The sequence below is a fragment of the Poecile atricapillus genome, chromosome 17 (genome assembly GCF_030490865.1).
Source record: "Poecile atricapillus isolate bPoeAtr1 chromosome 17, bPoeAtr1.hap1, whole genome shotgun sequence".
NCBI classification, from domain to species: Eukaryota; Metazoa; Chordata; class Aves; order Passeriformes; family Paridae; genus Poecile; species Poecile atricapillus.
In genome coordinates this window covers 9,167,351-9,187,596 of record NC_081265.1, presented here as the reverse complement: position 1 = coordinate 9,187,596, position 20,246 = coordinate 9,167,351, and the positions used below count along the sequence as shown (strand labels likewise).

The 20,246-nt window shown below is 45.0% G+C and overlaps 1 long non-coding RNA gene across 1 annotated transcript in view; it reads right to left on the bottom strand.

The window, feature by feature from the left end:
- LOC131585882 (uncharacterized) overlaps positions 1-12,083 on the bottom strand; it is a 42,073-nt gene extending 29,990 nt beyond the window's left edge. The window contains exons 1-2 of the long non-coding RNA XR_009279058.1: positions 11,944-12,083; positions 2,470-2,584 (exon numbers count right to left, since the gene is read on the bottom strand). This is a non-coding gene — a long non-coding RNA (uncharacterized LOC131585882). The remainder of the gene's footprint in view (positions 1-2,469; positions 2,585-11,943) is intronic.
- Positions 12,084-20,246: the final 8,163 nt, after the last annotated feature.

The window sequence follows — 20,246 nt, the reverse complement described above, 5'->3', positions numbered from 1 at the left end:
TGAGCAGCACTCACAGCTCAGAGATGCAGCTCTTCTGTGCCAGTGGAAATCAGTCTTCTTTTATGACAGGACCTAAAGCTGGATTTAGGAACCGTTCTGGGAACCACATGGTGAACGTTTTTGCTCAAATCCTTGTCAATCTGAAAATCTTCCAACACTCCTCAAGAAATATATGTCAGAGGAGTAGTTTAATGACTTTATCCATGTGGATCTTGCCACCTCCTTGCTCTCCACAGCCCCCTGCACTGGTTCTCAGAACACACAAAGTGAGGAATGTGGAATTTTCTCCAGGACAAACACATCCACCTACAGGGTCAGGGGGATCTGACTGTGCTGTAACATTAACAGAGCCCCTCCTGGACAGATGGGACATAACCAGCATCCTTCCCTAGGTGTGATCAGTGCTGATCCCAGAGCCCATCCCAGCCAGATGATGGTGGTGCCCCCAGTGGGGTGCAGCTGGAGCAGGGTGAGTGTCTCTCCACTGGGAACAGCGAGAAGAACGACACGGGCTCTCGTGTGTTGAGCAGGAGAGCAAAGTTTATTATTCCTGATCTTTTATAGACGTGTTTGAGAAAGTCTGAGAGGTAAAACTCTCATTGGTCATTAAAGCAACACATCACCAGCACTGGTTAAGTGGAACATCACCCTTGACTGTTCCCCTAAAAACCACCTGCAAAGATTGCTGTCCTTCACCAAGGACTGTTTGGATTCTTCCTCATCCTTTCTCAGGCCAGAATGAGAAGCCTGTGACTCAGTTTCACACAGCCTCTCTTCCCTTCTTTTTGCATTTAGCATCCACAGGTGAGAGGCTCCAGCTCTGCCTTGCAAACCTCTCACTGCAGGAGCTGAAACCCCAGAAATCCAAAAGCTTCCAGGTACTGCTGTCCCTCAGCCCCCCACACCACTGGGGCCACAGGGGTATCATTCAGAGTCTAATTTACTGATGGAATAAAAACATCACCAGGAAAGCTTTAAACCAAGCACAGGTTGGATTCTCAGATGTTTACAGTGAGGGATCCATGATCTGTTTCCTCTTTGCAGCCAGGAATCCAAACAGGATAAAGCAAATGGGAGGGCTGGACAGAGCAGAAGCTCCAAAACTGTGCACTCAACACAGAACCTGCACATCCCTGTGCCCAGGGAGCAGGGAAGCCTCAAGATGTTTGTGGTTTTCTTCTGAAAAAGCCATGCAACACAGTCTTGCTCAGTATTAACTCAGGAAAATATCATTTCTGACAAGGGTGGGCTCTAAACCAGAGCTTTAACTCTATTAATTTTAATCTCTGCCTCTCTGGGCTGTCTTGATGAATTTATTCTTGACACCAGAATAATTTCCCAAATGGTGTCAACCAGCTTTTCTTGGAGGCCAGTGGACCTCTGCCAACCTATGGTGATCCATATTTACAAGGTTCTTTAATAGGTAAAATTCAGATACTTTGAGAGGTCCAAATAATAAAAAAGTAGCACTGAATTAAAGGGCTGAAAAAGGGGACAATGGGCAGACAGATTTCAAAAGCCCATTCATGTGCCTTTGCTTTGGAAGAAAGAAAAAAGTCAGAAAAAAATCCCATATTGTGTCCCCACAGTCTAATTCAGGGAAACCACAGTGAAGTGGGAGATTATTATGTACAGGTAGAGATATTATAAAAATAAAAGGCCTTATAAAATATGGTTTAAGCTCTGCTACTCTAGCTAAACTAGCAGCTAGCTTGAAAGATCCCATCAGAAAAAATCAGAAGAATGAGAAGCAGTTAGCACAACAACCTCTTCTGGTAAGAGAACCATCTGCACCTACAGAAACAAGGAATCTATCCCATAAAAATCAATATACAAAAATATATAAACTACCCAGAAACAGAGAGCTTTGATAGACATGTAAAATGTCATTTGCCCACCAATAAATTGAGTAGCAAGAAAGTCATGAACCAATTAGAATTATACACAAAATCTTGAAAAGTGTGTAAATATGGACCATAATGTTGAAAATTAGCTTTTTCTGCATAAGCAACTGAGTCCAGTCTGCTTATTATTGCAACAACAGACCTGATTTATCAGTGCCACAAGCAGATGGAAATCCAGAGGATGCTTCAAGATCCAAAACCCTCTGATGTTAAAACAGAAACTGCCCTCAACCTCCACCCACTATGGATCAGATAATAATTTTTAGCAGTTTTTAGAAGGGGTGAGTTAGGAGCAAGCAGGTTGTCAGGTCAAGCAGCTCCATGTCTGTAGGACTGATGGGCAGCTGTGAAAAACCCGCCTGTCCCCAGTGTGTTCCCAGAAATGGCTGAGTGAAGGTGCCCAGAGCAGGCAGCCTGTACAAACCCCTGCCTCCAGCACAGCCAGGGACACACAGCTCTGCTGCTGCACAGCCTTTTTTTGGCTATACAAATATGACACGACAAAATTTCAGGCTCTAACTTCCTTCCCAAATAGCATGAAACAAGTAGAAACAGTTCAACTCACTTGTCAGTCTGCTCTCAGTGCAAATCAACTCACAAATTCTGTCTCTGAGCATCCCAGCATGTCCCAAGCTTTACTACAGGCAGAGTGAGATCAGCATTTGCTTGATGTGGTTTTTCTGAAGTGGAAAAAAAAAAAAAAATTAAAGAGTGGCATACTATTCACAAAGGGGTCAATAATACAACAAAATAGGTCATGTCATCTTAATTGGGAAATCATAAATTTGGGGCTGTCCCCACCCCAGTAAGACAGCAAGGATCTTTGTTCCAAGCATTAGGCAAAAGCCAGCACCCTTAGCCAAAATAACTTTTCAAGCAAACTCTCATTGAATAAATCTTTCACACTGAAGGGAACATTTTTCAGTACTCTGTTTTTTAACACCATTAACTTTAACTGTCAAGCCTGACAAGTATGGAAAACTGTTTTCTTACAAAAGTTAACACAAAAAACATTTTCCACTAAAAGGACTTTTACTCACTACACATTAACTCTCCATTTTACCATTTAACTCTAATTGCTATTTTTCTCCAAATTTCTGTTCCTCTCCAAGATCTGGACTTTAAAGAGTCCAAGCAGCCAGAAATCAGCACTTGTTTATAGAAGTTCTGTGACATGGCTAGGTTGTAGTGAAGTAATTATATTATAAAAAGAAGGATCTGGGAATAAGCATGACCCATTAATCACATTCATTCACATGCTGCTATTCATTTTTCCCTACTGTTTCCAAATGTCTAGGTGAATTCTCAAAAATATTCAGGAGTTTAAAAACATTTGGGCACTTTCAGAGCTGAATCAGAACAAGAATTAACAGCCACATGAGAATAAAATCAATCAGAGGACCAGTGGGCTGCAGCCACCAGGCTCAGGGGCCATTCATCTCTCCTCACTTCACCTTCTGAACATCACATTTAGTCTTGGGTATCTCCTTAGGCAGTGGAAAGCATCAGTACCTCCTGGTGAGGGAGTGGAGCCTGTCTTTTCTGTGTGGATGTGCCTCTTGTCTCCAAAGAGGAGAGGAATCAATAAGCTGCTGAGTGAATTAATCTGTATCCTGATTAATTCTTAATTAATCTGTATCTGTGCTTTAGTAAATAACAAGGTTTTCAGAAAATTCAGTCCTGAGTTTATTGTTGGGTTTTTTTTCCTTAAAATCCTCATCTAAGCTGGTAAGAAACAAATAAAGCTCCTGAACTGCTCCTAGATCAGCCTGGTTTTGTGAGCCCTCCTGTAGTGCTGGACACAGGCAGCTGAGCTGGGAGCTCACATCGTGGCAGAGGCCCTTGGAGTAATCGATGACAAAACCAGATGAGACCACTGTGATGTTGACTTCTGACCCCTTGGATAACACAGGTCACAAGACTTCCCAGAACTGATTCTAAAACTAGAGCAGAAGTACTAGGAAAAGAAAAACCATGTAAAAATTTCCAGTGAAACAGAGAGCTTCGTATTTCTCAGTGTGCTGTTGTGAGTGGTTAATTGCTCTCACTGCTGAGTGTGGTTTATGTCTAGTCTGAGTTCCTCTACCTTTGGTTTCTCTCTGCTGGGTTTTATTGCCTTTATTTGCTGGACTGAACTCAGATTTTTCACTGTATTTATGTTTCTGCCCATCAGAGTGATCAAAACTCTCCATCACCTTCCTCTCTTTCAGATGATGCAAAGTGTCTCCTCCAGTCCCCAGTGGCTGGATGTGCTTTCCAACCATTTCACGAGTTCTTTTTCTCAAATTTCTCCAACTGTTGATGACAACATTTCCCTTGAGTTGCCAAAGTCACCACTGCAAACTGCAGGAGGAGTCCCTTCCTCCTTGTCTCTGATATATTTTATACCCCCAAATATGAGATTTTTCTTCTCTGCCACACTCTCACACAGGGGTCTGTGCTTGCTGATGGTCCCACAGCTCCACACATCCTTTTCAGTGCCAGTTCCCTGGCCATGGCTCAGCTCTGCATGGGTCCTATTAAAACCTGTTGCATGTTTTCATTTAGGTTACTAATGAGACCTGAATCATTCTGCCCTGGTGATCTGTCTGTTATTTCAGTGATCTTCAGATTACCACAGAGGCAGATCTGTGATAACCCCCAGGACTCCAGTAGAAGCATTTCCATTCACTGATGAATTTCCATTTAAAACTGGAGAGCACAGCAGTTTCTTATCTATTTCAGTGGTGCCTGAATGGTTTTCTATCACCCCAGTCTTGTATAAGGAGTTATTTGTAGCCAAAGGCAATGTCTGGAAGGGAGCACTGGGTGCTCCAGGCTGGAAAGGGCCTCAGGAGATCACCCACCCAACCTGCAGGGTCAGCCATGGGATCAGATCAGGATCCCCAGGCCTTCCCAGAGGTTCATCATATCAATACTATTACATTTATCAACACAATTTGTAATCTTCCCGGAAAAAAAAAAAATCTAATTAGACAAGAACTATATTCTATAAGCCCATGTTGATTGACACTACTTGCATTAATCCCTTTAATTCTTTACTAATTACATGCCCTATCAGCAATTCCATTATTTTGCCTAGGATTAATGTCAGGCAGAAAAATCCGTAGTTCTGTGAGCCACCTTGTTTATCCCTTAAAAAATAATGGCACACAGCTAAAGTTCTTCCACACAGATGTAACTTGCTGGTATTTATTATCTCTAATTAAGAGCTGCTATACAATCCTCATCCAGTATAAAAGGTATTTTATTGTTAAAGGACATGATCACACAGTCTCCCTTTTTCCCTTGAAAGGAACAGAAATATTTATTGAACTCTTCAAAATTCTGTTCAATATTACTAACAACACTATCATTTTCATGTGGCACTCAGCTATTGTAAACATGGTTATTCCACTCAAGAAAGAGAGCTGCATTTCTATGGGGATTTCATTTTGAAAGCCATATGTTGGAGTCTTGTGCTGCAAATACTAAAAATGTGCTCGGAATTCCTAAAATTATACTTGAAAATATCCAGACGCAAAAACAATTGCATCTAACATAGAAGAAATTCTATATTAGACCTCATTTTTGCAGATCAAGGGGAACTGATGACAGAATGTAAAAATATAGCAGCAGCTTAGGTACAAGAGACTGATTTGATTACATTTGTTATGTGCAAATAGAATAAAGTCCAAATGAGTAATGTATCTACTTGATGATTTTCAATGCCAGCTTAACAAAGCTGAAAATAATTACAAAGCAAAACAACTGAAAGAAAGAATTTGAGGGGGAATATGTGACTGATAATTGGGAACTGTTCAAGATCATTTTCCTCCCTACACAGAGGAACCACAATCCCATGGAAAAGAAAGAAGGCTGAGCTGGCAAAAAGCTGCTCTGGCTTGGAGGACAAGCAAAAGCCAAATCATGAAGTAGAAAATAAATGGGAAATTCTTCTCCTTAAAAAAACCAGAAATGGTAATGGCAATGAATAGAAGACAGCAGTAAGAAATTTCACAAAGCCAATAAAGGATGCATGGGTTGAAGGACAATAAAGACATGGGTGACAAAAGAGGAAATGAAAGTTTTTTGTCTCCTGTGTGCAGGTCACAGATTCAGGTCAGTAAAAGCAGCAAAGGTGCAAGACAATGTGCTGGCCACTCTCCTGGGATGTAGAGGCACAGAGGAGGTGACAGCCTGGCAGGGGCAGAGGCAAGGGATGAACCATCAGGATGCTCTTCCAGGTGGGTTCCTCTTGTGGTGGCCATGGCACACACTGGCTGCCCCTGCATCATTAGCAGCAGGACCCTGGGACAGGATTTTGCCCAGCCAAAGGCTGCAAGGCATCTTCTAGAATTAAAAAACAGCATTGCTGCCCTCAGCTCTTCCCAGCTAAGCTGGGACCCGTGGCTGCACAAGTTCTGGGTAGTGACACAGGTTACATCATAATGCAGGGATGTAATAACCCATAACATCATCATTGTCCTGTGCTGTTGGTCCACCCAACCCATCTCCCATAAAACAAAGGACCAGGAACAAGGGAAGTGCAGAAAATCCAAGGCTTCAGAACAACCACATGTACAGCAGGCAGAGCCATTCCCAAAGCACTGGTTCCAGGCAGTATGTGAATGCTCCAAAGCCTCCCTGACCCCCACATCTGCCAGGTTTCCCCCTACAAAAATACCCCAGGACATGATGACCACGAGAACCTGATATAAAGTGTGCTGGGTCACAGAGAAACAGCAAAGCTCCTTGAGAATGAACCCACAAACAGTCCTGGACATGCACAATGTCCAAAGATCCAAAACCTGTAACTTCATGTCTGCACTCACTGAGTGTCTCCCAGCATCACACGTGGGGTCTGAGCCAGATCCCAGCTAGGGAGGTCAGGAGAAAACTGTTTGGGGCAGGTTGTCCCACAGCTGGAGCTCTGCAGCCCCTTCTGCCTTGCTCATGGCACAGAAGACACTGGACTCACCAGCCCCAAAATTCAATCTGCAATGACACAATCCAACAAAAAAACGAGGACCCACTGAACCACAGTTGGACTAGATGATCTCAGAGGTCTTTTCCAACCTAAACAGTTCCGTGATTCTCGTGGAGATCCAAATGTTCTGTCAGTCTTCTGACAGATGCTGCCCCAAATCCAAGGTGCTTCTGAGCACTTCACTAAGAGGATACACAACAAAAAGCCATTAAGGTGGCTCAGGTTCACATGGCTGAGCCTAGAGAGAACAAAGAGTTCACTGTGTGCTCTTCCCCCAAGCCAGCATACACAGGATGATCTGCTTTAACACAGTGCAACAGGACAGGCACAACCAGATGTCCCACAAGCACCAGCTGCTCTCTGTGCACACAGCAAACCCTTCCTCACGAGGGAGGAGATGCTTCCATGGCAAAGATTTCTTTGCAAAGAAAGGTTGTTGAGGAAAGTCCTTAAGGGTTAAATTCCCTCGCTGCCTCCTCTTCTTCTTCACTCACTTCCCTCCTCCCCTCTCCAGCAAAGGATCCTTGTGAAAGATCTGTGTTCTGTACTCGATATGCACCAAGAGAGACTCTGGTCTGGCCTTTCTAATAAAGGGCAATTCCTTTGCATTCTCAGAAGTCCCTTAAAAATCAAACTCGGATATTTCTGCCATATTATTACCCTGGTCTGTAGATGTCTTCAGACTGAGGAAACCCATTTGCTCTGCAGGTGTGACCTGCTCCTGCACTGCTGAACCGTTTCTCTCCAGTAAGAAAAGCCCCTCTAGAGAAACTGGAGCTTGGAGCCAATTAACAGAGCTCTTCCACCTTCTGTTTTGCCAGTTTTTGTTGGCAGCTGTGTCCAGTCCCCGTGGCTGTGACGCCAGTCCTTACAACGTGCCCCATAAAAGCCAAGCGGGGGAAACAGCGTGTGGAGCCTCAGGAAAAAGGAGGTGCCTGGAACACTGCTGGCATGACTTTTTTCCTAACCTGTGTGCCATTCTTAATGATTCACTTGATGATTCAGCTTTCACAGCACCGCTAATTAACTCTGGAGAGCGTAAGAGCTGTGTGGCACCGAGATAAATTTAACTCTGGAGGTGAGCAGAATCCCCAAAACAAGAAGCAGAGGAGAAGGATTGTGGGAGTCAGCCTGACTGAGACACAGGGTCAGCTGGATTTCACCCCTGATAAACTGAGCCTAAGTTTTAAGCCCTGGGAAATATTTGTTCAAGTCAGGATGAGCCCACATTCTCCTCCCAGGATCCTTTGAGGTTGTTAAGTGGTCCAGGTTCTGTTCTCCTACTGGTTATTTGTGTTTTGTTTCCAGAATGTTCCTCCCCTAAGGTTATATATTGTTGTACCCTCCTTTGTTCCTGTCTTGGGTTGGTTGCCCCCCCTCCCACCCCCAGGGTTCCCTGGGTTACTTTGTTCATTTTTTGGGCATCATCCCTATTTTCTTTTATTCCTTATTAAATTATTCTATTCCTGGTGCCAACCATCATTCCCACTCCTGATTATCTTCTCACCACCCCTTGGCCCTGAAGTCTGGGGACCTAAAAGGTTTGTCATGGCCACCCTTGCTGTGACAAAGGGTGTTCCTGGAACAGGGGGAAGTGGGGAGTGAGTACCTGGCTCCCCAAGATGCTTCTGACCACAGGGCCAGCTCTATTTAACCACAGAGAACCACCTGGGATGGGCAAGGGCCGTTCTGTAGAGCCCAAAGGGAAAGCTCAAGCTCTTCAGCATCTTGGCCAAAATCCCCACAGATGAAAAGACTGCATTAAACTCCTCAAACTACTGCCTTAGAAAGCCCTTCTTGCTTTTCCAAGCAGACAGAATGAAGCAGGGAGGGAATTTAGGTCCACATTAAGTTTAAATAAAGGGCTTGGAATCAAGGGACTTGTTTGGGTTTAGATTCACAGATTCTTATCTCTTCAGATGTGGTAGCCTGACGTCCTGCATCATCCAGGTCATGCAATTACATTTTAAAAAAATCTGTATTGAGCCCCTTAAGTTCTGCTTGAGCTCTGGAGTATTTCTGAGGAAGACATGCATTCTTGATTTGAAGAGATCAAACCATGGAGAATCCCTCACATACCCTGATAAACTGTTCCAGAGTTTAATTAGTCTCACTGTTAAAAATTTGTGCCTTCTTTTCAATTCGAATTTTTCTGGCTTCAGTTTCCAGCCATTGGACCTTGTCAGCGCCTTTGAGAGCTCAATTCAAGAGCACTAAAGCATCAGATACCATTTCCATCTGTCAGTGCTTAAACACAGAAACCTCAGTAGCTGATTCTCATGAGGTTTTGGGCAGGATCTGAACTACCAGCAGTAACTTTTCTGTCTGTCTTCAGAACTGACTTGGAAGCCAAGTAAAAATGGTGAATAAAATTGGTTTTTTCGTAATTAGTGATTCTTGAGAAAGCTGGGAAATACATAGATCTGATAAGAAAATCTCAAATGAATCCTGATTTTATCAGAATTCACTCTTTTCTCCACTGAAATGTTTTTTCTGGAAGAGCTCAGCTCAAAGGATGGCATTGGCACCCTGGGAGCTGAGGGTGTCACAGACCCCCGTGGCATTCACCTTGGAATGGGAGAGAGCCGGACACGTGGAGTGGCTGAAACTGCACAGAGTGATGGAAAAATGAAACTGCAGCTGCACTGGGGGCTGGATCACAACTGAAACAACCTTCCCTGCTGTGACTGCAGTGGAAATGAACCCAGAATCCCAGAATGGTTTGAGTTGGAAGGGACCTTAAAGATCAGCTCATTCCACCCCAACACCTCCCACTACCCCAGGCTGCTCCAAGCTCTGTCCAGCCTGGCCTTGGACACTTCCAGGGATCCAGGGGCAGCCCCACCCTCACAGGGAAGGATTTCTGTCTAGCATCTAATCCAAATCTCTCCTTTTTTCATTTAAAACTGTTCCTCCTTGTGCTATCACTATGTGCCTATCACTAGCGGCTCTCTTCCATCCCCAGCAGCTCTGGAAATTAACTCAAACTCATCCTGCAAGAGTGTTGAAGGGTTTTCCTTCTCCCACCTCCCTCCTTCCTCTCCCATGGAGCAAGTTTTTGACAAGCAACTGGCAAAAATAATCCACAAGTTCAAACAGACATTGAAATGCCATCATCAGCAATGCGATGGGACAGGCACTGCTTGGCAGCTGTCCCTCAGCAAATGGTGATGTTTTCTCTCTCTAAAGAACCACAAACAACTTTTAGACAACAAAAGCAAGCGTGGAGCGAGAGCCAGACATGACTCATGCATCCAGGCTGCCTGAATTTGAAGGCATGACAGGGTCAGTGCCTGCTGCTGGGTGAACTTTTGGTTGGGAAAGTGGGGACTTGTGATGGAACCAGAGTCACAATCTCATTTCTGGAGCCACCACCACAACTCCTGCATGGGAGATGTTTCCTCTGTGCTGCTCACGAGGCAGATGTTGGGATGGGCTCTGCTTCCTGCAGAATGGCACTTACCTGCTTGAGGCAATGCTACCATATTCTGCCACTGAATTAATCTGAATTAATAGGACAGGCAGACAGAGTACTTGAATATGCCCAGAGCCCAGTGCATTTGGCTCTCTATGACCAGAGACATTCCCCTCTATGCAGGCAGCCTCCATCATGATCAGGGAAAAAAGGAACCAAGTTTATATGCTAAAAAAACTATATTTTCCAGCCTGTCAGCAGATTATTACTTCACCCTGAGATATTACTTTCCCCACTGCTTTTCTTACTTAGCCTGGAAGCAGAAGGTAAAATCACAAAGAACAGCACTCTCAGGTGAGACTGTATGCAAGATTTCCCAGCTGCATGGACTTGGATAAATATTGCAGTAAACACTCAAGGTGTGTTCAATTCAGCTACAGACACTTTCTGTCATGGTAAGTGTTCAGAAAATTCAAACAGGTTACAAAGGTCTATTCTTTCCTACAAAACACTAAATGCTCACCTGAGGGAGAGTGATTCCTGCACCTGACATTCACTTCTATAAGGCCAGATCCAAAATGCTGCAGGGAAGAGACTCAGGCAGGAACTCAGAGGCATTTTTTGGAGGATGATAATTCATTAAGAATCTGCTGCAAAATCAGAGATGAATCTGGAAATGGAAAAGACATCACAAGCTCCCCCACCTTTCCCCTGGCCAGCACAGGATTGATCCCAAACCTTTATCTGTCCACAGAAGGGAAACCCTGCAAAAGGGATGTCTGTGAACCAAGGGAACCCAAATGTTCTCTGACCTCTGGGCCAGCCCAGCCCACCTTTGCCTGCTGCAAGCCTGGTACCTCTCTCAGAGTCAGATTTTCCAAGCCCATGGACAAGAAATCAGTCAGCAGGAGGTGAGGCTCTTTCCCCACATTCTTCAGGTCCCACAGATTCCTGTTATGAGCCTATTTTTGACCCTGTAACCTTGGCCAACTTAATCATTCTATTATAAGGAGGAAATGGTGATGGCTTTTATTATATCTACCTGTCTTAGATTTCTTGTACCCAGAAGGATGACTGTGTTTTCTATTAAGAAGTATCTTTATTTTACCATATCACTCAGGAGGTATGCAGGTCCTGAAAGCTGTTCAGCCCAACCACCTCACACTTAATATTTTAATTTGCTAAAAAAATGTCAGGAGTTACTAAGGCCCTAAATTAGCAAAACTCCTAAGTATAAATGTAGCTTAAAAATACATGCTTAATTTCCATTTAGATCATGGGAAATTACAGCCCAATCCCAGCAGGCACCTCCAGTTTTTTATATCTACATTTATAGATATATAATTACAGGTTAGCGGAATAAGTACGCCTCAAAGCACGTGCCTGAATGAGTTGCTGAATCAAAGCTCCAGCACCCTCCATACCAACCCTGCAGCAAAACACGACAGCATTATTGGAAACACCATTAGCAGCAAGCAGGTCCCAGTAAAATGCAATTTTAATGCTAGGAAACCTCCTGTGTTATCTAACCCAACAAAGCACCAGTGGCTGCTGCATGACACGACCTGCATTTGATCTTGCCTTTGCACAGAACACAGGAACACCAGCTCATAAACAAGTTAGGAAACACATTTAACCAACAACCCACAACTTACTTTCAACAAGCTCACCGATGTCAGCACACACGATAAAATTAGCCGGTTGGAGTCTGCGATTTTGGCATGATTATCTGCTAATTGCGCTCTGTAAGCTGAGAGGGGTGGGCTTAGCAGCTCGCCGGGGGCTGCTGGCTGCCTGTCTTCCCACAAAATTTGCTCACAAGGCATCTAAAAATAACTTTATAGACAAATCTTCCTCTGGAGGGAGAGGCAGGGCAAAACAAAAGAGCGTAGACAGATTAACCTCTTCGTGGCCAAATATCCACACGTGTGGTGAGGTAACCACTACCCACGTTGGCAGAATGGAATCCTTTGTGGCTTCACATGGAGGACCCAAGGCCTAAACCGTGCTGGTTTTCTCATTTCCTCCAAATTCAGTTTCCTATACCCTCACATCTGTATGCTGCCCTGTCCCTATAGCACGTGGGCATTGCCTCTGTTCCATGAGCTGGACGCTTTCAGCCCCACCTGGAGCTCTGGGGCTCTGCCACAACGTACCTGAGTCCCCTGGTTTTGTGCCCAGAGGTGACAGGGTGTCCTGTCCTGATGGCAGCAGGCTCTGTGCTCACACAGGGAATGTGAGCAGAGGTTTGCCCAGCAGCTTTCCCCTTTCCAGCCCTCTCTGCCCTGCTTCTACTCACCCAGCAGCAGCTGCTGACTCCCACCCAACTCTTATCTTATGCACATCCATCCCAATTCTTCTCAAAGGCTGAGAGTTGTCTCTGTCCTGGAGTACACAGGGGAAATATGATGATGTTTATTGTCAGGGGCATAAGGCAGGCATGGGATCATTTTCACTGGCTCTCCTGGTGGAGCAAATCTACCAGAAGACTGAAACAAGCTAAGTGGATGAAACACAAGCAAAATTTTATCCACTAAGCAATTCTATTAGGTTACAGACCAAAGGAGGTTATTGATTCAAAGAGCACAGCATGAGGGACTAAACACTTATGAGCATCAAAGCCCCACTGCAGTCAATTACTGCTCACAGCCAGTGACTGGAGCTGCAGGTTAGGAAAGGATGTGTTGTTCCAACAGCAGTGATTTGGTGGAAAATGTGCTGTTAGTGCTAAATGTGATAGAGCAAACACAAGGACTAGAGACAAATGATTGTGCAGGGGATGTTTAAGCTCCTCAGCAGTGCTGCTGGTGAAAAGCAAGCCAGGAAGAAGTGCAGACACTCAAATACAGGCTGCACACAGCACTGGCCTCTATTGGAAGGTCAAATTCCCACTTTGTAACACAAAATTCATAAGAGAACAAGCTCATCCACTTCTTGGTCATGGTTTTCATGGGAAGGTCATCCTCATATTCAGTCTGATAAATGTTTGTGTTAGTCGAATGGCAGCCAGCAAAATTAACAACTTCTAGGGCTGAAGTCTCCCTGACACAGCAGGTGGGTGACATCCACAAATAATACACAGGTAAAAGGAGAATTACAAGGAGCAAAATACTCCTTCAGAGCTTCAAAAAAATAAGAGCATCTCCAGAGAAGCAGTGTTAGAGGCAAATGCTGGAGCTAAACCTCAACAGGGATCCTAAACTTAAAAAGTTCCTTCATACTGCCACACAGAGAAGATGTATTTCTTTATAGGCTTAATTTTTAGAGGCTGCTGGAAAGGAAATGAAGACATTTGCACATCCTGTTCCCCTCTTTGTCTTTTAAGCCAGAATGAAGACATGATCCAGGCCTATTTTGTATTAAACCAAAAAAACACACTTGCAAGTCTCCTGATATTTGTCCATCATTATGTTTCCACTCCTAGATAAGGCTAAGCCCCAAAAGAACCTCAGTTCTGCTGAGGGAAATGCACAATATTGCTGGCAGAATTGAAGGACCGCTTCCCTTTTTCCTCAGTAATCCCCCCTCTCTGTACAGCTCCTCTGTGGAAAGATTAAATTATTTTTTAAAGCTAGTTTTTCTTCCAATAGCCACACCACTGTTTTCCAGTAGAAACAAATGCACATAAACACGAGTTCCATGAGTTCAAGCTGGTTTAACAAATCCCCCTGTTCTCCAATCCCATTATTCCTCAGCCAGGCTGGCTAACATCAGCTTTCAGGAGTCACAAGGAGTTGCCCCCTCCCCACAGTGTGGGACCCACCGGGAGCTTTGCTTTCAAAGTGTGTGGTTTGTATTCTTTTTAATCCTCAGATGCTAAAAATGAATTGAGGAACAGGACAGCTGCTGGAGGCTGTGCTGAGGTGGTAATTTAGAAGGGTTTAGGAAGCCAGGCACCCTGCCTTTTACAGAAGACACTGTATTCCACAGAGACATTTTAAAATAATAGGCTAAGATAGGATACAGCTCTAATATTTTCTCATGTAAATTGCTTTCCTTCACACTTTCTTTACTCTTGGCTGATGCCAAGGATTAAATAAAGTGTTGGCATGTGGAAATCATGCAAAGAAACCCTTGAGAAAGATTTTCACCCAACCTGTAGATCATCAGGCCTTAGTCTGTGAGCTGAGAGACAGAAACCAGTGGGTGCCCTGTGACCTGAGCCGTTTGCAACACAAAATATCACCAAAAAAAGAGCCAATTTCTCTGACTGGTATGGGATTGATATTGGGATGATTGGTTTGGAGCAGGGTGAGGGCTGCTGTGTGTGGACAGCCCAGTGTGGACACTCAGAGCCACACAAAGCCAGCCCATGTCCTCCTGGACACTTTCCTGCCCAGTTCCAGGCTGTGGGGATGCATTTCCATCTCCAGAGAGGCGAGCAGGGACACAATTCATGCTATCACTTACCCACGGCTGGACATAACACAAATCTGCCCCAGGAGCCTGAGCAGGAGTTGATTTTCTGTGCAAATGTCCTACTGGAAAAGGAAAACCCCTGGTGCACACACAGTGGAGCTGCACTTTCACCTCCAGCTCCCCCAGCCCTGCTGAGCTTCCTCTTCCCACCCAGCAGAATTCCAGCAGACACAATTTCTGTGCCATGCCCAAGAGAGGAGAGGACAAGGCACCATCACCTCCCTGCTCTCTTGTTTGCAGATTTTGCAGTGGCCATCAATTCTCTTTTTAAAAATTAAATTAAATTAAATTAAATTTTAAAAAAGGCTCAAAAGCCAGGGTTGTAAAGGTTGTGGCTTATTGGGGTACAAAACCCATCAGGTCACGAGTTTTTGGAAAATATCCATTTTGTGCCCAGTGGAGGGGTGTGAGTGCTGAATCACAGGCACAGCAAGTTAGAAAAACAACTTGTTTTGTTGAGAGCAAAATGTTTAATCTGAATGCTTGATCAGAACCAGCCCAGGTTTGACTGAAGGGTTGCCATGATCTAGGCAGGATTCCCACACTCTTCACGAAGCTTTAGGCTTAGACCAAAGCTATCCTGCACGGGCTGGATGCTCTTACCACCCACAGGATAAAATATCCTGAGGTCTAAGACCCTCCAAGGACTTGCTGAAGTCCAGGACACCACCAGCCATGCCTGAGGCTGCCCATGAAGCCCATGCCCAAACCCAAAACTGCCAGGCAGACACTGAAATATGAATTTATCACAGCCACTGATGTTATTACCAGACAGGTCACTCCCCCCGAGAACCTCCAAGGTTCAAGATTAATTCTGCATCATAAATACCTTGTTCACATGTTCAGAACAGATCAAATTAAATAGAAACTGAATATTTCAGGAACTCTAAAAAAATGTTCCCCATGGGAGAGGGGGAGGTCAGGATAAAGGAGACAACTTGTACAGTCCTTCATTAACCCCCTGAGACGGTCCTGGGTCCCAGCTGGTTTGATACCAGCCCTTTCCACACAAGCACATGTTTCCTGCCACAGCCTGACTGAGCACAACATGCCTGACACATCCTGTCATCACCAAAGCATTCCTCCTCCTCCACATGGCATTTCAGGAGTCTGCAGTGTGCCCAGTCAATTGTCCTCCTGCTGGTGATTTCACAGCGTCTAGACCATGGACTGCGCTGGATTTTCTCCACTATTTCACTCACCCACCAATATCTAAAGTCCCTCTCCCCTCAAAACAAGTGTTTTGTTTTATTTAAAAAGACAAAATCAACCTACTGATGGTTTGGTACCAATTCCACAGAGCAATCCGCTACATGTATAAATTAATTCTTCCATTAATCAATACTTATAGACAAAATGAAGGAGCAGCTGTCTGGGCACATATGTTTAGCATCAGTTCATGACTATAAGCTAAATATACCTCCCATGGCTCCCAAAACCTCAAACAAAGAGCTGCTGTTCGCTTGAGATTCACAGCCAGGGTCAGGTAAAGGTTATGAGTTATCCCTATCTCAAGGTTACTTACACAGAACATAAACTCCAGGATCAAGTTGCAGAGTCAGCAGCAATTGCTCACTCAAAGTCAATCACCTTCAGCAGAGACCAAGCAAAAGCAGAGGCCTTTGGGTCTGCCCAGCTTCCAGGAGTGAACTTTGCTGTTATCAGCTTTCCTTCTCCAGGGAGCCTCCTTAGATGTCAGGGCTCCTACTGCCAGCCCTGTGCAGATTCCAAACAGCATCACTCTTAACACTTGGCATATTTTGGAGTGACTTCAAGTTGAGCAGAGCAGGAGGAGCGAGGTGAGGTCGGGATGAGAGGTGTCAGAGGGCTGTGGGAGGCTCTGGCTGCCCAAGGGAGCTGTGGGGCACAAGGAGCACAGCTGGTCCTGTGCTCTTTTAAAACTCATTTCAAACCAGCATGCCACAGGGTGTGCCCAGCTCATCCTTCACCCCAAAGGTTTGGTAATGAAGAACAATGTTGTCTTTCTGAAGGACAGCCAGGAAACCCAACAGACCAAACTGCCCATGATCTTCACATGTATTTAAGAGAATACATAGCCTAATAATATCAGGTAGGATAAAAGGATAAAAGACATGAACCACTGTTATGCCTTAAATCTGTGCACTCAATGAGGCAAATACTGAGAGTTCAACTTGCAAGTCCATTTGTCAAACATAAGCCTTTCCCTTAGGAAAACCCACCAAGATCTTGCTTGCTTTAAAGGCATTTCTTCTGAAGTACAGGCTTGGATGCACTGTCCAGATTCACAGTTCAAGCATCTGATGGGCTGCTCAGTATTTTGATGATAATCCATCTTAAAAGGGAAGAGCCAAACTGCTCACACCCTCACAAGAGAGCAAAGCACACATTTGGAAGAGGCCCCATTCCCATCTGCCTGCAGCCTGCTCTGAGCAGCATGAAGTCCTGATGAGCTCCTGTCTCACAGGAGAATTGCAAAGATCAGGTCTGCACTGTCTGCAAAGGGCTTTGAAACTCTTCTATCCAAGCTTGAAATAAATACCAGTACTGTTGTTGTATGACTGGCACAGATTCCCCAGAGAGGCTGTGGGTGTCCTGGGAACAGCCAAGACCAGGCTGGACAAGAAGACTCTGAGCAAGTGGAAGATGTCCCTGCTCAAGGAGCTAGATGACCTTTAAGGTCTCTTCCCACACAGACTGTTCTGTGATTCCATGGTTCTTTCCCTCTGCTTTCAGCCAGGCTGTGGGACTCTCCACATCCCACATTTTCTGTGTCAAAGGGAGGAACCTTTCCTCCCTTACTAGATTACTCTAACTTCTTTGCTTAAATAAACACTCATCAGCTTTCATGTGCTTGTAGGACCTGCTCAACAACACCCCAGGCAGCCTGGAGCACCCCCAGCTGTCCCTGGCTCCCTCCCAGTGTCAAGAGCAGAGAAGGGGAGCAGCTCCTGCCAATGCAGAGTTTCATCCTGCATGGAAAACAAAATCTTGGAGCCTCTGCACCCAATCCTGCACCTGCCAAAGGCTTTGTGCCCCTGGCCTGAGGAGCACATCCCTGCAAAGGCTGGAGGAGCCTTCACCTGCCCCATGGATTGCATTTCCCTTTTGTTGTGTCCCCCTTTTTTTACAGTGGTAGGTGGGAAAACAGAAGAACAATCTCACATTGACATCAGAAGCCATCAATCATCTGCTAAAAACAGATGAATAATAGAACAAAAAGGAGAAAGAGAGGAGAGAAGGGTCAAGGCTGGTCCTTCAGTATGAAAATGCCTGTCCTGGTGAAATATACTGTAAATTAGTCTGAGACAAGGGAATTTGGAGCCAGCAGGATCTCCAAGGCTCGCTTAATATCAACTCCAGAAACATTACACTAATGGATTTTTAAATATGATTTACAGGATTCTCTATCTGGGAGCATCAAGTGGATGGAGGAAAAGGAAGAGCTGATGTGCTTTGGGAGGGCAGGTGCTGCCTCCCTGCTGCAGGAGGAAGAGTTGGGTGGCAAAGAAAGAGAAGCATTTTGAGGGCAGCACAGCTCGAGGGTGGATGGCCACACCTGCACTTTGGAAATGCCACTCAAAGTACCCAGTTTGCAAATCAGAGCAGTGGGGATTTAGGCACACACTTCCCATCCACAAACACAGTTTGAATATTTGGAAACCTGCACCCCATGGAGTTTTATTGACCTGGAACCCACACACAGCCTAACTTCAAGGGAAGAACTTCTTTTGGGGTGTGTGAGATTGACCCACAGACACCTCTATGCAGGGATGCCATTGTGCATGTGCTTCTGTGCTCCCTGAAAGAAAAGCCCAGATTTTCTCCAGGACAAAACCTCCTAAATGCATTAAACTTCTCTATCAGGATCAGTCTCATGTGGTTCAAAGGCAGAAGATGAAGCCCATCCACAGAGCCCTTTGAAAATGCCTCTGCATAGGCTGAATCCCCTCCCAGGGATGCAGGAAAATCCCCTCCCAGGGATGCAGGAAAATCCCCTCCCAGGGATGCAGGAAAATCCCCTCCCAGGGATGCAGGAAAATCCCCTCCCAGGGATGCAGGAAAATCCCCTCCCAGGGATGCAGGAAAATCCCCTCCCAGCAGCACAGGGTGCTCCCTCATCAGCACTGGCAGAGATGTTGGCATGGGGAGCAAACAAGCTGCTCCCCACAAGAGCAGAGCAGTGCAGGCTGAGGGTGTCCATGGCAAGGACAAACCAGTGGCTCTGACTGGGGACAGCAGAGCCAGTGAAGCACTGGGGCAGACATTTCAGTTTCAGTGTGCTGGGAACTGCCCCCTGGCCAGAAAAGCACTTACACCTGGGAGGAAGAGGAGACTGGCAAGGCTTTGGAATTAAACACTGATGAACATGGCCAGGATGCTGTCATTCCAGAAATTTTCACCTGCCCAGACTTCTTTTTTTTTAATAGTTCATTTTTGAATTAAAATGTCATCCTAGAGAGAAAATAAATACTTGCTCAGCTTCATGCTCTGTTTCTAATCTGGGTCGATTAAGAGGGTAACCAAATAAAACAAACACGAATAACACCTCTATAACAATCTCCTATCACATCATCGTGTGATTCTGACAATGTATTTCAAATTATTAACAACTCTTAGCAGCTCTATTCATCATCATCTTCAGTGTCAAGATACTTCAAGAGTCAAGTGAGCTTTTAATGAGCTCTCAGACTGAAAGAGGAAAGGAAAGACATATATCCAGTGCATAGTGCTTTAATGATCACCTAATTCCTTTTATTGTATCTCCTGTTATGATTTATGAATTAGGCAGAAAGAGCAGAAACATTTGAAAAACACTCGTGTACACAATATCCAGAATAAGACAAACTTGCATTTATGGAGATTGACAAAATATGGCTGGATTTTATCCACAACATTGGAGATTGGTGCTGACGTTTGTTTTTCCTTATAAGCCCAAGTTGTTCTCACTGCACAGGTCGCTTTGTAATTATGGATTTGTCATATTGATTTAAACTCCTACAGCCCATGGGCCCGCCTGCTCGCCTTTGTGTTTTATACCAACACAAAGAAAACAGCTCAGAAAGGTGATTCTTTGGCTCTGGGGGTATTAATGAGCTGTTCCTTCCAGGCTCTGCCTCTCTCCCTCACTGACCTCAGCTCACACCCCCCCAGTGAAATGATTTCCATCTGTTGGCAGCACAGGGGACAGGAGGCGCTGGACGTTTCACAAATGCAGGCGACCCCTCTGACCCTCTCGGTGTAAGCACTTAAAACTTGCTCTCACTTTTTATTTACCCTGCAGTCATAGCCCAAGAATAAAGGGGAAGCGTTTCCTTTCTGAGGCAGTGGCTACCCTTGGTGAGGTGGATATTCCCTGCCTGTTGCAGGGTTTCAGGAGTGATTGGTGATTTCTCAGTGTCCTTCTGGAGACCCTGCAAAGAGCCTGGAGCTGCAGTGCAGCACCACACTGGGCTCTGAGTAACGCCACAGCTCAGGAATCCATCACAGGGAATGAAACAAAGAGCCTTAGCTCAACACACATCTGAAATAAAACCTTCCCTTTGTAAAGAATAACAGA